Source organism: Callospermophilus lateralis, chromosome 6 (assembly GCF_048772815.1).
Source record: "Callospermophilus lateralis isolate mCalLat2 chromosome 6, mCalLat2.hap1, whole genome shotgun sequence".
In the NCBI taxonomy this organism is placed as follows: Eukaryota; Metazoa; Chordata; class Mammalia; order Rodentia; family Sciuridae; genus Callospermophilus; species Callospermophilus lateralis.
The window spans coordinates 148,595,858-148,614,121 of NC_135310.1; positions in this window are offsets into that span (position 1 = coordinate 148,595,858).

Consider the following 18,264-nt stretch of genomic DNA (forward strand, 5'->3'; position numbering starts at 1 on the left):
GATGGGTACAGTATTTCGTGTAATGGGCTTGAGTTAAAATGGAAACAAAATTAAAATTCAGCTTGAAAGGAGACACCTTGGCAGTACCAAAGTGGGAAGAGCCAAACAAAGAGAGCAGGGAAGGACAAAGAGCCAGGTAGGACAGACTGGCCTCAGGAGTCTTCCTGGGAAGAAAAACTAAGAAAAGGGCCCAGGGCTGAAATCTCACTGGGAAAGCCAGGATCAGGGTCAAGAGCACCAGGTTGGAGCTCCCCGCCAGCCTGTGGAAGATACCCAAGATGGCGGCTTGCTTAGCTCAGGGAGGAGCCGGTGTGATTACTTCCTCTGAGACCCTCTGGCCTAGGAAGGAGCAAGAAAGCCCTGGGCCCTGGTGAGGCCCCTGAGGCAAGGCCAAAGAGAAGCAAAGTCCCTCTCAGGGAAGCTCAGCAGAGTGTCCCTTATCCAAAATGCTTGAGACCAGAAGAATTTCAGATTGGGATTTTTTATTTTATTTTAGAATAAGATATCTTAGGGATGAGACCCAAGTTTATGCACAAAACTCGTTTATATTTCATATATCCCTAATAAAAAAATCCGAAAGTGATTTTTTTATATTTTTTAATAATTTCATACATGAAACCAAGTTTCGCACTGTGAAATTTTCGCTTGTGTCCTTGCGTTGGTGTTCCAACAGTTTTGGATTTGGGAGCATTTCAAATGTCAGGTTCTTTTGGATTTGGATGTTCAACCTGCAGTTCAACCCGGAAGGCAAACCTTGCCCATTCTCAGTGTTGGTCACAATCTGGGACGTCTAAGTTAAGGCCTGGTGGGGTCGGGTCACCACTACACAGAGTCTGGGCCAGTATTGCGCTGGGCTCCTGCCGGAATCCGTCCTAATCTTTGGAAGCTCTGGAGGCTCCACCAGGGGAGTGAGACCCTTGCTCTTAGGGAGGAGACGGCACGCTCTGGAGCCGGGAGCTGGACCAGCGATTAGTCAAGTTGGCCGTGGGGCCTGGTCTCTGGGGTCCAGACTCTAGGAGAGATCTTGCAGAGTTGTCCTCACACCACTCCCTGGGCCAAGGGGTGGCAGGAGAGGAAACGGGGTGAATTCAGTCTCTGTTCCCTCCCTGCTGGGCCCTCAGACCTGAGCACCCCATCACCTGGGAGCTTTTTAGAAAGGCAGGACACATCCCTACCCTGGACTGTGGGGTCTGAATCTCTGGAAAAGGGGGTCAAGAAGTTGTTTTAGTAGGCCCTCCAGGAGTTCCTTATGTCAGCTGAAGTTCTTTTTCCTTAACTTTTATTCTAATTTGTTATACATGACAGCAAAATGCATTAGAATTCATCTTACACATATAGAGCATGATTTTTCACATCTCTGGTTGTCTACTAAGTAGATTCACACCATTCACGTCTTCATACATGGACTTAGGGTAATGATGTCCATCTCATTCCACCACCTTTTTTACACCTCTTGTCCCTCCCTTCCCCTCCCTCCCCTTTGTTCTAGCTAGAGTTCATCTAATCTTCCCATGCTCCCCATGCTCCCCCTCCCAACCCCACCATGAATCAGCCTCCTTGTATCAGAGAAGACATTCGGCATTTGTTTTGGGGGATTGGCTAACTTCACTTAGCATTATCTTCTCTAACTCCATCCATTTACATACAAAGGCCATGATTTTATTCTTATTTATTGCCGGGTAATATTCCATTATGTATATATCTCACATTTTCTTTATCCATTCATCTACTGAAGGTCACCTAGGTTGGTTCCACGGTTTAGCTATTGTGAATTGTGCTGCAATAAACATTGATTTGGCTATGTCCCTGTAGTATGCTATTTTTAAGTCCTTTGGGTGTAGACTGAAAAAATCAAGCTGAAGTTTTAAAACCCCTAAATCAGACATAAATTCATCACTCAGAAATCTAACTACTCAAAACTGCAGCAGCTGACTTGAGTCCTTACAAGTCTCGTGCCAGACATAGCTAAGATTGATAACTGCACAACCTCATAAAGTAAGTGCTATTATTAAGCTCCTCAACACCATTTTACAGATGGGGAAACTGGGGCACAGAGAGAGATGAACAAACTTGCCTAAAGGCTCATGGCTTCAGAGTCTGGTTCATATACATACAAGAACCAGATTTCTACATATACAGCCGATTTCTAAGAACGGTTCACATAAAGCACAGTAGGAGGCGGGAAGGGAGAGCGTTATCTTCGGGTGGGGGAATTAAAAATCAAAAACAACTTTTCAAAAACGCCGATGACTCTCCCTAGAGATTCTACTTTAGTGGGTCTGGGGGTGCAGCCTGGGCTTCAGGGTGTCTTCAACTCCTCCCAGGTGACTCTAGTCCTCCGTAGCTGAGGGTGACAACCACCTGCCTAGAGGGACTTCTGTGCAGAGATTCGGACCCGGGGTCTCCAGAGAGATGAGGTCAAGGAGATCAAGGTAGTCAAAGCCTCCAGGTGCCATGAGACTGCTAAAGAGGTGGGGGTGGGAGAGGGGAGAGCGTCCTCACCTAAGGGACAGGAGGGGGGCAATAGGCCAGGCAGGTGGCATAGAGTGAGCGAGTGGTAGAAAACCAGGCCTGGACAAGGCCCCATGGTCCCATGGAAAAGGGAGCTCCCACTGGAAGAGCATATATCGGGAAGGTTGGCAATGGCTATAAATTCCATGCAGGGGCTGCCACCCCAGTTCTTGTCACCTTGTGGGTGCTTTTCACATCATCCCCTCAGGGCTGGAGAATTTGACGGGCAGGCCTTTGCCCAGGATGTCAGAAGAAGTTGCCTCCCTGCGGCGGCTCCCACGGCCCAGGTAGCTCTCATCTCTCCCCTGGGTTCGCCTGCAGCTGCTCAGGCCGTAACAGGCAGCTGCTTGAGTCAGGAGGAGCAGACCTGGGCCCTGGGACCCGGAGACAAGGACTACACTGTTTAAAGTCCTGCACTGGCTGAGCCTCCGCCAGGACTTCCCCTTTGGGTCAGAGGCTGCCTCCGCCCAGCATATGAAGTCCACGTGACCTGCTCTCCTCCAGCCAGAGCTTCCTAGAGTCCTTGTGATCAAGCTGAACCTCTCTTGTTTTCCCCAGTTACAAGATGTAGAAATCGGACGAGGGAAGAAAGCACATTACTCGGCTCCTCCGGGGCTCCTCCATCAATAAAAGTTGGCTCCCCACTGCAAACCTGCCAGTCCCCTCCCGCCTCGGCCCCAGCTCACACTGATGGGACAGGGCATCATCTGTACCAACAAGGGATATCTGGGGAGTCCCCACATCAGTGCCCAAGAGGGAAGCAGGACAGTATCACCAAGAGGAAGTCACCAGAGCTGGAGGACCAGGAAGGTGAGCCCTGAGCTCTAAGGGGACGCATGCGGTAGGGGACATTGAAGACAGATTTGAATCAACTCCTCCAAACAGTCACAGTCTGCTCATTCTCCAAGGACAATATCATATCATGTTTGTCAAACAGGCCTAGAAAGTGCAACCCGGGGAGAAAATGCTAGTTGTTTTGAGGTCAGTTGAGTCCAATGCTGAAGACCTCAATGATTCCAATCTAACTGCATTTGGAGGTAGGGTCTTTCGAGAGGCAATTATGTTAAAATGGGCTCCATGCCCTACTTCAACAGGACTGGTGTCCTTACAAGAAGAGATCGTGACCCAGACACAGAGGGAGGAGCCCCGAGGACACAGGGAGAAGATGGTATATGCAAGCCTGGAGAATCCACTCCTGCCCCCTTGATCTCAGCCTGCAGCTTCCAGAAGTCGGGGGATAAAATGGGGCCGGGTCAGCCACTGGTCTGCGGTGGATGCTATGGCAGCCCTCACCATGTAATGGCATTAACGTGGTAGTAACAACTGGTCTTCTTTAAAGAATCTTGCAACCAAGTGACAGGCATTCCCATTTCTCAATGGGAGTTGAGAAATTCCCTCCCAGATATCCCTTGTTGATGCAGATGATGCCCTATTTGGGCTGCCTGAGACAGCAGACGGCACGTGGTCCTCTCTTGTTCTTGCTGTTTGGAAACTTCTGTCTCTGATCTTCTTTTCTACTGGTTCTTCCATAGCTCTGCTCCCATGGAGAGCTCTATACCTTTTTCTAAGATGTTCTAAATTTGTGAGCTGTCTTTGGTTTCTGTTGCTAACTGGCGAACTTAACCACCCGTGACAGAGCTGGATTTACATTTTTCATAACTAATGCAGTTTATGAAGCCGTAGTTAAGAGGTATTTACTTTTCACATTCCTGTGTCTTCATAGATCCACAGAAATCTTAAAGCCACGAAAACTTAGCCTAAGTCATCAAGTTTATTTCCTCGCCTTAAAGCCAGAGCCCCGCTAAACCACCCCAGGAAATGAGAATTTATTCCATTAAAAAAAATAATAATAATTTCCAGAGAGGGAGATTCCACAAGTTCTCTGCACTCAAAAGTTGAGTGATCCCAGCCCGGCTCAAGATTCTGTGTCTGACTCAGCTGGGTTGGGACTTTTTTATTCCTCTCCTTCAAAATGATGCAATCCCTTCAATAAATGAATATCCCAGAATAAAAGAGCAATCAGGATGAACTGGGATGAATATTCTCTCTCTCAGTGGTGGATGGGGTAGCATTTGGGGCAAGTGGATGGAAGGGAACCTTGGCCAAGCCTATGGGTATAGACATGTAACATTCGATTTTCATTCATACTCATTTAGCTTCAGTAAGAAACTGAGATAAAAGGATAAGATAGAGGTCACAAGTATGCCATTTTGAATAATGACAAAAATTTGGATGAAGAATATTATGGGATAGGTGGGGGAGCATGCAGGGCCAGTGTGGCATGGCTGATAGCAAGAGTTGGATCACAGTAGAATATCTTGGGATGGAAGTTTTGCAGAGAGGGGCGGGAAAGGTCACATGTCTGTTGTTGAAGGGGTGGAGGGAGACGGGAGCCAGAATCTCCCTGGAGATGCAGTTAGTTTTGTGGCACCACCTCTAGCAACGCTTCTGAAAGAAGTTTATTTTTAAAAAGAGGAACCACCAACCAGCCCCATGAACTCTGTACAGCAAGTCTTTGTGGCCAAACATCCTCCACCCCAGCACCCACCAGCTTATACTCCCAGGGGTCAAGGACAGTCCGTGAATGAAAGTGGAGTGGAGGGGAGGGTTGCAACATTTGTGTAGGACTCAGGCATTGGATGGACGAAGCCAACCCAAGCAGATCAGGGACATCCACAGCTGGGTTCCCACGCCCAGCTTCTGGGGTGCCCCCATTCAGCAGGACTGGCTGCTCTCTGCTTGAACCTGCAAACTGTATCTCTCCAAGAACCTGAGGGCAAGCACAGCAGCTCAGCTGGGGCGACGGAGCATGCAGCCGGGGGAAATGGGAGCTTTGAGGGTGGTGGGGGACCCTGCCCAGCTCCACCACACACCAACATGGTGTTGAGTGAGGAAACTGATGTTCCTTGGAATCACCCTCTGAGCTGCACTATCCGTGAAAGACAGATGGCTGGAAGCTCACCACCCGCTTCCCACCTTCTCTCCGTCTGCTCACGCTGGGCTGTGGCCATTCTGTCTGTTTATCACCTATCAGCTCATCCATCCCTGGCGGCCACACTGTGGTTAAGTACTACTTTCATTTCTGTGAAATTTGTGGAAATTACAAAGAAGTACAAAGAAGTTCCTAGACCAAGGTGACAGAGATAGTCAGTGACGGAACCGAGATGACATCTCAGAGAGACAGGCCCAGAGCTCACGACTAACCACCTGACTACACTACCTCTCCCTCCAAAGGCCGAATCAGCTGCCTCTGCCCTGGGGTCAGTTCACTCCCTCATTAGGCAGAGAGTCACACCTCCCCTCCTCTCCTTCCTTTACTCTTGCTCTTCAGTGGCGCTCCACCACAGCCACCAACCCTGGAGGAACTCCCATCCCTATTCTCTTTGGATTCCTGGAATAGTTTCAGGGGGGGAGTGCGGAAGTGGTCAGAATGCAGACTTGCACTAAGATGGGCTTGGCTTTTCAAAAGGAGATGTAAGCGGGACTCAGCCAATGTGAAGTGGCAGGTATTCCAGAGGAGGGGTATGAACTCCCCCAGTAACATGGGTGGGATACTAACTTCACCAAGCTGAGATAAAATAAATACACAGGTGTTATGGCAAACTATGGGACTGATTTATTTGTGTTAACTAATGATCGATTCCATGAATGATCAATGCGATCATCAATGAATCGATCATTAGTTAACACAAATAAATCAGTAAGAACCCACAGTCATTAACCAGCTCATGAGATCTCAAGAGCTAGAAATTTTGGAGGTCCAATATTTCAACTTTAGAAGGAAGTCAAAAGTGATACTATAGGTAAGTAAGCACAGACTGAGAGATGCTCTAAAAAATCAGGAAAGGAAAAAGGAATTCAGGCTGGAGTTGTTCCACAAAGATTTTAAGAAAGAATGTAGGATTTCAAGAGGTCTAAGAATGAAGCAAAGTGTTGGAGAGATAACGAGAATACAAGCAGATAAGGAGGGTCCAGCCTATGGACCAATATGGGTTGGACACAGGCCTTCTGGCAAAAGAACTCAACTTTCCTGGGGAGAGAGAGAGACCTTAAGGTTGCACCAACAGGTGAATGACTAAACCAGGAGTTTGGGGATTGGTTCCATAAAACAGAAGGGAGCCACAGAAGTGTCTTGAGCAGCAGATCACAACTTAAATAGAGCTTATGAATAACCTGACAATAAATGGGCAGATGATAATCAAAAGACATTTCTCAAAAGAAGGAATCCAAATGACCAACAAATATATGAAAAAAAAAAAATGGTCAACATCCTTAGCAATCAGGGAAATGCAAATCAAAACTATTCTGAGATTTCATCTCACTCCAGTTAGAATGGCAATCATCGAGAATACAAAGAACAGTGAATGCTGGTGAGGATGTGGGAAAAGGTCTACTCTTACACTGTTGGTGGGACTCCAAATTAGTATAACCACGTTGGAAAGCAGTTTGGAGAGTTCTCTACAGACTAGGATGGCATCACCATATGGCCCAGCTGTCCTACTCTTGGTATTTATCCAAAGGAAGCCAAACTCGCATACTATAGTGATACATGCATACCAATGTTTATAGCAGCGCAATTCACCATAGCCAAGTTATGGAACCAGCTGCCTACAGACAAAGGGACCCATAAAATGTGGCATATGTCCACAATGGAATTTTACTCAACCATAAAGAAAACTGAGATGATGTCATCTTCTGGTAAATGGACAGAATTGAAGAACATCATGCTAAGTGACTCAGAAAGTCAAGGGTCAAATGTTTTTCTCTCATATGTAAAAGCTAAGGGGAAAAAAGAATAGAAGAGTATCTCAAAAAAATAGAAGGGAGACCAACAGAGCCGAGGAAGGAGAGAAGGAGAGGTGGAGGAAGGAGAAGTACAGGAGCGAGATCAACCAAGTGATGCTGTGCCCACGGACAGACCTCCCACCACGGATCCTGCTGGTGTACGGAATTATAACACACTAATTAGAAAACAACAATAGTAGAAGAGTAGAACATGCAGATCAGGGGGAAGGAGCAAGGACGGAAGGTCCTGGGAATGAGATTGATTGAGTGATGTGCATGTATGAATATGTCATAATGAATCCGACTGTTTATTACGTCTATTTGCAATGCACTAACAGAAATGGGGGAAAAGGAGATCATCAAAACAAAATGATAAACAGCTTTGGGAAGATTCATGGAATCTGAGTGGTGGGTGGAGGGACTGAACAGGGAGAACAGAAAAGAGCTGATGTGGCCTTCCAGGTCCAAAGTAATAAGAGCCTGGAATAGGAGAGGCAGGCCTACTCGGGGAGAAGGTCAGACCTAGCAAAAAAAAATCCCACCAGTGGGATCGGTGGCTGATTGGTCAGGGAGGTAAACATGGGATTAACACTGAGATACGAGGAGGGTATTGTTAATGAAAGTGTTTCCCCACTGGTGGTAATTGAAGAGAATGAAGGTTCTTTGGCATGTAAGGGAACTCAGAGCTAGGAAGTCAGGGAGCTGGTCTATGGGAGTAGGTGATACATCTATTCTTAGCCACCCTTATGTGAGACAGAACATCCATACTGGAACTTGGATTTGATTAGAGCGTCAATCTTGGCTACAGACTGACTCTCTCTCTCTCTCTCTCTCTCTCTCTCTCTCTCCCCCCCCCCTTTTTAATATAAAGCCAATACAACTCTTAACAGCATTTTAAAAACACGATAGCACTCTTTTAGTCCTGAAAAAGCAATTTCATTTCGTTTTCTGCTTTCTTTTTCTTTTTCCACAAAAGTATAGGATTAAAACAAGCAGTCACCAAAACAAGCTGTGTTTGGACCTCAAATTTTTCTGGCCAGAACCCAGAGGTAGCAAATGGCCAGAGAGGGAGGAGGCAGTACCCAGAGGCCTCCTCAACTTGAACTCCGACTTTTCCACCTCAGGATTTCAATGTCACTATTTCTGACCACACACACCCTCTGTCAAGAGGATTATAATTCCAAAGGATTAGCATATTACACCCAGTTTTTAAAATCAGATGTTTACACAGCACCCTGTATTTTAGACAAAACCCTCATACATTAGTTTTCTTCCCCCAAAAGATGCTCCCTTTTTAGCTTTTAATTTCCAAGACTTTTTTTTTTTTTTTAAACAGATTCCCAAAATACTTTTTTTTTTTTTAAGTTTCTTTTTTCTCCTATTCATTCACACTTCATTCATCAGTGTGTGGTCAGCCAGGTTAGGAAGACAAGAAGGTTTTTAACTATTTGAAAATGTGTGTTTGCTATTGGGTTGAGTGATTTGTCCTTTAAGGTGGAGTTTGAGCCTATAAAAAGTTGAAGTGGGAGCTGAGCATGGCAAAATGTGTTTGCTTTTCTTAGATAAATCTGTTAGTCTGTGTGTGCTATAAAATGGCATTATTCCTCCAATGGAAACCACACTTCCTACACAACAGACGCCACTCTGCCTTCTCTCCACAGACTTTCCCAAGCAAGGTTCAAAATCCCTCCTGTATTTGTAGTCAATCCCAGGGGGAAACCATTAGTCTGGTTCCCCATTGGGGTTCCAAGATGAGATTCTTTGCAAAAGAACACGTAACAATTAGCCAGTCCAAAAAATGTAGCTATAGATAACTTCCAAAGTAGAATTCTCAGGAAAAGAACAAAACAAAACAAAACTGTTAGGTAATAGAAAAAGACAAAATTCACCACCAATGAAGAAGATAAACAAAAATGGAGTTTTGTATTTCATAAAAACCCAAAGGAGGTATGGGGTGAAGCACTGACATAGCACATACATTGGCCCCTGATATGACCATGTGGACTTACCAGATTAAGAAGAGTCAAGTACTTCCACTGGGCACCATCTTGAAATATTTTATATTCCTTCTGTTCATTTCCATGTCGTGGGATGTAGTAATTGAGGAAAATGTACCAGTTCAAAACGAGGAAGTGGTATATGCACGTACAGGTCCTCATCCCAGCTCCCTCTGGCCAGGGCACTGAATACCTCAGGTCACTTCTTTGTAGTGTCCTTCTGTGAGTCACAGATCAACTCCTAGGCAGTTGGGAGAGCTGTAAGACACACCCCTGGGAGTTGAGAGTTCTATCTCTGGCTTGGCGTCTCTCTTAGGCTGTGGTCCTGATAAACTTGGGGAGAAAGGATTAGTGCTGTTTTTCAGAATCCTGTTTACATAATGATAATCTGCAGATTTGCATTTGTTTCAACCTATTAGCCTTGGAGGAGGGCAAGGGGCCAGAGCTGCCCTTTGAACCATTTAGCTGGGGCCCTGGAGCAGTGGTGGTGGCATGTTTAAACAACCTTATTATGAAACACCGACAGCTTTAGCTAATAAAACCCTCTCCTGGCCCAACTCTCTCTTCATTTGGAAAGAACAGGAAGTTGCAATAGTATCTCTTTGAGAGAAGCAGGTGATAAACCAGGAGGTGGAGACTGGGTATGTTGAGGGCAAGAATCAAGGTAAGGAGGAAAGGAAGGAAGGATCCTTGTAATCTGTCTTCTGAGATTGCCAACCTCTGATCCCTCAGGGGAACCCTGGAGGGGTTCTTTCCTTTTGGTTTTCCGTTGATTTTGTTTTGTTTTAGTTTATCTTTAATCTAGATAACCAAGAGTCCGCAGGCACTCCTTGCACCTGGGAGTTCCTGTGCCAAGAGGCAAGAAGCACCGGAAGAGATCTGCGGCCCAAACCCCCAAAATACCTGAGGGTGAATAGTGCCTGGGAAGGGGAAGGGTCTCTGCACTGCCCTGGAGGGGATGAGACATGGTTGGGCTGGGTAGAATGCAGTGATGTACCTGCCTCAGCCCAGTAGCGGGGAACTGAGGGACCACTGGAAGTGCCAAGCCTTGTGACATCACCAGCTTGTCTCCCTGGGCAACCGACTAAGAGGGTTGAGCAAATTCCTCCGAGAAAAGCTCCCAATGCAGTTATGTAAGTCTGCTGTCCGTGCTATTGCCGATTTCACCAGGGCTCCCAAGAACCACAGGGGGGGGGTCCTGGACAGCCAAACAAATACAGAACCAAGCCTGAGGACTGAGAGTCAATGAACTTCACACATCAGGAGCTACTGATGGGAGGAGAGTACATCTGAGCCAGCCCCCCAGGGTCTGCACTGTCACCATGTGCCAGTCGGTGGGGGCTGCTACAACAAGACACCACAACCTGGGTGGCTGAGAAACAGCAGGGATTTATCTTTCACAGACCCAGGGGCCAGAGGATAAAGGCGGAGATGCTGGAAGATCCCTATCTGCTGGGGGCCCACTTTCCGGTTCAGAGATGGCCATCTTCTCACCGGGTCCTTGCGTAAAGGTGGGGGTGGGGGTGGGGAGACAAGTCCCCTTGGTCCTCTCTTATCAGGTCAAGAATCCCATTTGTGAAAGTTGGGTTCTTGGGGCCCCGTCACCTCCCCCCATCCCCACCCTCCACATCCTCAACATGTGAATTTCAGATTCTAATGGCAAATCACTCCCCCAAGAGACAGGGATCCAGGACTTTTTGACTCTGTACAAAACTCCATGGCCTGGTCTAAAATTAGTAAAATAATAAATGGCAGCTAATACTTTAATAGCATTTAACTGTTTGCCAGGCATCGTTCCAAGGCTTTACATGGGAACACATTCAACACCTTAGAATCCACTGTGAGGTTAGTGCCGCCCAGAATAGCACTACCGCCCACTTTCTGGGCAGTACTAATGAGGAAAGGAAAACCCTGGCTGCCCAAATCATGGGTCTGACAACAAGTTAAGAGCAGAGCTGTCTGTCCTGTAACCAGTGGACCTGGAACCAAGAATCAGGTCTCCTCTGCAGGCCCCCCAACCCCTCTTTCCAACAGTCTCGCCCTCTCTGCTGAGGGCCTTTTTCTTCCCATCAGAAAATGGTCTCAGAAAAGGATCAGAAGTGTTTTGAAACTTGGTGCACCTATGAGCTCTCATGCTATGTCTCCAGGGGCGTTTCCATTTTAGACTTTGTTGTAGCTTTGGAGATTTCATGCCTTTATAAAAAAATCTCAAATATAATTCTGCAGATGGGTAAAGACTGAGGGAAAGATGGGAAAAAGATGGATAAAGACCCACATCTCTGAAATAGGTTTGTCAAAATCTAGGCCTTTTAACTGCAAGACCTTATTTTTTTTCCTTGTTCTTGCCTCGATGCCCACAGAGGAGAACTCTCATAAATATTGATGTGATTATTTAATTTGATTTGCAAGAGATTCAGGGTTTGACATTAGAATCCAATTAGTTGTTAGCATTTTAATAAATAGTAAAATAATATATGCGTGTGAGGATTCGTATATAAAAACTACATGATTTCTAAACTCAATATCTGCATTTACTTATGAAACTTAAAAGTGTTGCCCAAAAGAGAGTTTGGCCAGGAGCAATGGCACATGCATGTAATCCCAGCAGCTTGGGAGGCTGAGACAGGAGGGTCTCAAGTTCACAGCTAGACTTTGCAATTTAGCAAGGCCCTAAGCAACTTAGCAGACCCTGTTTCTAAATAAAGTAGAAAACAGGGCTGTTGATGTGGCTCGGTGGTTAAGCACCCCTGGGTTTAATCCCTAGTCACACAAAAAATGGTGTCTCTGGATTAAGACCATATTTACAACATAATTTGTATCCCAGGATGAATAACCAGGTACATTATGGAGCAGTTTGGCTATCTGTCCCCCACCATAAAACCAGGTGGAGCTTGGGAGAAAAATGAATACCACCAATTAGCCTAAACAATATTATGAACACATCCTAAATGTGCTCCTTGACTGTCTTTCTCCTTTCTGCAATAATCTGAAAGGCTAAAATTGAGAAATGGAGAGAATTATTCAATGACTTAAAGTAAAAAAGACAAATATAGCAGAAACTTAATATTTTTACCCAAGAAATATTAAAAATATAAACATCAGCATATTTCATATTTTGATTTGAATAATACGCATGTAACTTGATTAGTAGACGGGCCATTCTTAACAACTCTCTACTCTCTAGGAAACTGGAGTACCAGTACCCTTGCTTAATTTCCCAAGTATTTATTGAGCAATTGCTATTTGCAGGAGACTTGCTAGGTGGTGGGGAGTTCCCGAGGACTAAGAGAGGGGCAATCTCTGACCTCAGAGAGTCTCTATTCCAGCATGGGAGGCAGATGTTAAACAAGAACAAAACCAGGTGTTAATTCACAAATATGGAAACCTCTGTGAAGGGCCAGCACAGTGGGATCATTGGAAGGAACGGCAGATTCAGAGGTGGGGTGACTGGGGTGCTCTCCCCACCCAGCCCACACCCTCTGGCCTCCTTGTCCCCTCGGTGACTCCTCTTCACCAGCTCCTCTGGGTGGTGTTTCCCCCAGAGCTGGTACCCTCCTGTTCTTGTGGTGATGCATACTCAACCACCATTTTTATTGTCACAAAGTCTATTCCTCAAGATCAGATCTGCTCTGCCTAAGCCCCCTCCAAGTTCAGATATATCTTCAACTCCCTGCCATTGGACATCCCCCAGAATGAGGAAGACACACCTCAAACTTAAGGTGTCTAAAGAGGACTTGTTTCCTTTCCCCAAACCTGGCCTTTCCTGTCCATTGCTCTATTTTGGATGAAGGCTCCATCATCGACCTGAGAGGCTGTCCTCTGCTCTCTCTCCCTTGTTCCTCAAGTCCCAATTCTGCAAGTTAAGGCTCAAATGGGTCCCCTTCTCCCCATCCTTTCTATACCTTCCCTGGTCCAGGTCTTCATCTCCTGCCAGCACCAGAGCAACTGCCTCTTAATTGGTTTTCCCAAATCTAGCTTTAATCCCTCCGTTCTGTACTTCACAAGGTTGGAGGATGTGATTTTTTTCCAAAATGCTACATTTGTCCTCTGCTTATGTCCCTTTATCACATCAATATCACCAACAGGATAATATATGAGTTTGGAAACTTTTAATACCCGCCCCCTGCAACACACACACACACACACACACACACACACACACACACACCTGGCTTGGGTACTTTCTCCATCTCATCTTTTGTCATCTTCCTATGATGCCAAATTGGCAGAGCCTCCCACCCAAGCCTTGGTGGGGACATGCCCCAGTGCCTTTTCTCCTACTGTCTCCTTTTCCTGATGGCCTCTCTTAACAAGTTTTTGACTGGTTATCTCAGAATTAGCCTCCAAAATGCAGCCCAGCAGTATCTTTCTCTAGTAACCCTTCCTGAACCTCTCCTCCACCAAGCCGTGTTTAATGACCCCCCTTAATGCCCATGAATCTCTGCAAGTTGTATGATGATTAGAAAGTCTTTTTCTTCTCGTTTGCTATTGTTTGAATTCCCAGAGCTTTAGCAGAGTGCTGGGCTCAGAGTAAATACTTCATAAATATCTGTTGAATAAGAAAATAATAACCTAATTGAAAATGTACAAAGGACCTGAACAGACATTTCCCCCCAAAAGACTAAAGTGGACAACAGGTATAAGAAGAGATGTTCCACATCATCAGTGGTCAGGGGAACGCAAGTTAAAACCACAAAGAGCTGTCACTTTACACCCGTCAGATGGCTATTATCAAAAAGACAAAAGCAAATTTGGGTGAGGAGGTGGAGAAAAGGGAACCCTAATACACTACTGGTAGGAATGTAAATGAATACAGCCATGGCGGTAAACAGTAGGGAGGTTCCTCCAAAAAAAATTCAAAATGGAACTATTGTATGATCCAGAATTCCCACTACGGGGTATGTATCCAAAGGAAATGAAATCAGAATGTGGACGATACAGCTTCACTTGCAAGTTCATTGCACCATTATTTACAATAGTGTGATATGGAATCATTCTAAGTGTTAAATGATGGATCAATGGAGAGAGAGAATGTGGTATACATGGGACACATCCTGGAATACTATTACTCAGCTTTTAAAAGAAGAAGGATCCCGCCATTTCCAACAGCCCGGGTGAACTCAGAGGACACTGCGTTATGTGGAATAAGCCAGGGGTGGAAAGACAAATACTGCCTGCTCTCTCACACAGGAAATCTATGAAGGCCAAATACATAGAAGCCGAGAGTAGAAAGGTGGTTAGTAAGGGCTAGGAGTGGGGACAGGGGAAAGGATATGACATTTCAGCACAGAAGGAGGAATAAGTGCAAGAGATCTGTTCTACATCATCGGGACTTATGTCTAATAACAGGGTATTCAGTGCTTGCAAATTGCTGAGAGTCGCCAGGGGTGGTGCGCCTGCCTATAATCTCAGTGACTCAGGAGGGTGAGGCAGGAGGATCACAAGTTCAAGGCCAGTCTCAGCAACTTAGCAGGACCCTGTCTCTAAATAAATAAATACAAAGGGCTGAAGATGGAGCTCCGTAGTAGAGCACATCCAGAGATCAATCCCCAGTACTGCAAAAGAAAAAAAAGGGGGGGGGGGAATTGCTGAGAGTAGATTTTAAATGTTCTCACTAAAATAAATAAATAAAAAAGAGTGTGAAGTCATGCATATGCTAGTCATCTTCATTTAGCCACTAGACAACATATGCATATTTCAAAACATCATGTTGTACACCAGAGATGTTCATGATTTTTATCAATTCAAAAATAAATAATTAAAATGAAAATATCGGTTGAATTAATGAATATATGAATACTAGGTGTACCTGTCTACTGAGCTGTATGACAAGTCTGGCTCATTCATTAAAATACTATTACGTTCAGAGTGTCCAGCTGATGGACTCAAGGCAGGAGGCAGAATTCTAGGAGGAGTTAAGTCACAGAGAGCCTACGTCCTGGAAGAACTCACAGTCAAGCAGTGAGACAGGTATATAAAACAAAATTATAGCATGATGTGATAAGTACTATAATAGAGGTATGCATAAGCTGCTAATGGAACCTAAATTATCCTGCACATTATTCTGTCATTTTAAATATGTAGCAGACTGAGCTCAAGATAAACGCATTGAGGATGCCATAGGAGACTCCAGACTCCAGGCAAGAGAAGATAAAGTTTAAAGTAATCTCCCTGAATATAGGAGTCCTGGCTACCAGGACAGAACACCATCTTGCCTGGTTATGGTTTGCATGGCTCAATGGCCAGTGTTGAAGTCTAGGTCACCAACCTGTGGCCCTACTTAGAAGTAGGAGGTGAGACCTTATGGAAAAAAGGTCATTGGGGTAGGGGGGATGCCCTTGAGAAGGAAGTTGGAACCCTGGCTCCTTCCTCCACCGTGAAGTCTTGCCACGGTGTACTGTGCAAGCCACAGGTCAAAGCAATGTGGCCAAGGGATAACGGACTTAAACGTCTATAAGTGTGAGCCAAAATAAAACTTTCCTCCTTTAGGTTAATTTTCTCAGGTATTTTGTCATAGTGTCAGTAAACTGAATAACGCAGGGGTGAATTTCCTTATGTGTAAGGCTTGGGGAATTTAGAGGGGCGATCATTTTGCTGCCCAAAGGTGCCATATGAACTGGGCTAAGGGACAGTTGAGCTAGGGCCTCTGAAGAGACTGAAGGGAAGCCCTAAGTCCACACAGATACCCTGCCACACCCATGCATAACCAGAGAACCAGTCACAGTGGAAGGTTCTGGAAGGTGATGGCCACAGGTCACAAGTGAATGCTGAGAAGGAAATGGGGATGTCGGGGCCCAGAGTCCTCGAGGTTATGCTGAACAGGTCTGAGGGAGTCCAGTTTCATTCTGACACAGGCAGAAACCTCCCAGCTCTGTACTAAGCAAACAACTACCAATAAACCCCAACGACCTTAAGCTTCAGGACCAGCTAAGCCAGCAGGACTGGTCCATCCCCACTCACCCTCTTTGACTGTGGCAAAACTCCCCGTGTTAGTAAGAATCTCGTGTTGTGTGAATCAATCCTGCCATTGTGCTATTCTTAGGCATACCTAGGGGGTCTCTTGGGTTTCTGGATTATCGTCTCCCAGCTCCATCTGCATTTCCCTAAAACCCCTGCTATCTCTGAATTAATACCACACTCACTGCCTTCTGAAGCACCCGCAAAGTGTGCGCGAGGTCCCGCTGAAGTCCAGGTGCTGGGAGACTAAGATCTTCCTTCCAGTGGAGTTGAGGGGCTTCCCTGGGAGCCCTGGTCCCCTTGCCGGAAGTGGCTGAGAACTGAGTAAGAATGATGAACTGTTTGGGTTATTTTTTTGTCACATTCAAGAGCACTTGTTTTTCTCAGAGGCCACCGTGACTTCCCTGCTTTTTAAAAACTAGAACTTTCAGTGAAGGCCTCTGTCTGAACCCACAGATGTGAGGACACGTGTGGGTTCCCAGCCACCCAACTGAGTGAACCGGGGCTTGTTTTTTGAGTTGTTGTTGGATGGATGGACATATATATCTCTTCAACCACCACGTGGCCCGTGCATGAGGAAAACCGATTCCACCTGCCTTCCTCTTGAATCTCCCACTTGGCTTCTACAGAGGAACGTAGTGTGTGACCATCTTCTTGGACTTCCTCAGGGAAGCAGAGCTCTCTGTCAGTATGTTTCAAGCTCCCTTTAAAAGGCCAAAGAACTCCTCCTGTTTACAGGCATGACATTGATTCACATTATTTAAAGAGTTTAGATTAAAGGGGGAAAAAAAGGTCGGAGTCTGTTAGTTCAACCTCTTCATCTTCCAGATGAGAAAATTAAAGCTCAGAGAGATTGAGCAACCTGCCCCAAGTCACAGAGCTATGAATGCAGGGCAAAGATCAGAATGTAGATTTCTTAACAACCTGACCTGTGTGCTTTCACTTATTTTTGAAGTATACTTTTTTTTTTTGTATCCAAGTTCTAGAATTTTCAAGTGAATTTTTTTCGTGTGAATTAGTTTGGAAGTCACTTGATTATGTGATATCTGTAAAGAGAAACTGTCTGCCCAGAAAAAACATTTGGAGACTGTCAGATTTCACATTTTGTACATCCTGGTAATCAGAAATGTGTAATTTTTTTTTCTCATAATGTAACTCAGGCATTTCAAAATAGACTTTTATATCCAGAATTAATCATTAAAATTACAAAAATATCCTAAACTGGCCAATCAGCACATTCCAGTTCCAAGGTTTTGAAACCCTAGTGTGACATTCATCATAAGGACAACAGTCAGTTAAGCTATGGATGTTTTGTTTTAGCAGTTTGTACAGAAAAACATGACTCATGTATAGTCATATCCATGAATGGCACTTTGTTGATTTTCTACCTAATGCTTCTATTATTTGTTGGAGAAGTTATTGAAGTCGCTAAAAATAATAACTATGAATTAGTCTATTTCTCCTTTTAGCTTTATTAGTTTTTTGCTTTATGTTTTTTGAGGCTCAGTTGTTTGGTTCATACATGTTTAGAATTGCTATGTTTTCCTGGTAGATTAACCATTTTAGGTATGTAATGTGCTTCTTTGTTGCTAGTAAGCTTCTTTGTTCAAATAAAGTATACTTCATGTTATATACCAAAGCCATTCTTTTTAAAATTAAGGCTTACAAGGTATGTATGATATTTCACCACATAATTGTTGCAGATTTTCTAACATTTTCTTTTTTTTTTTCTTTTTCTTTTTTTTTTAATATTTATTTTTCAGTTCTCGGCAGACACAACATCTCTGTTTGTATGTGGTGCTGAGGATCGAACCCGGGCCGCACACAGGCCAGGCGAGCGCGCTACCGCTTGAGCCACATCCCCAGCCCTAACATTTTTTTTTTGTTTGTTTGTTTGCAAAAAGGAGATACTACCATTATATGAAACATTTTTTAATTGTGTCAGTACTACTTACAAATCATTTATTATTAAATCTCTTTGATGCAAGATTAGGATGCATGGGACACATATGAA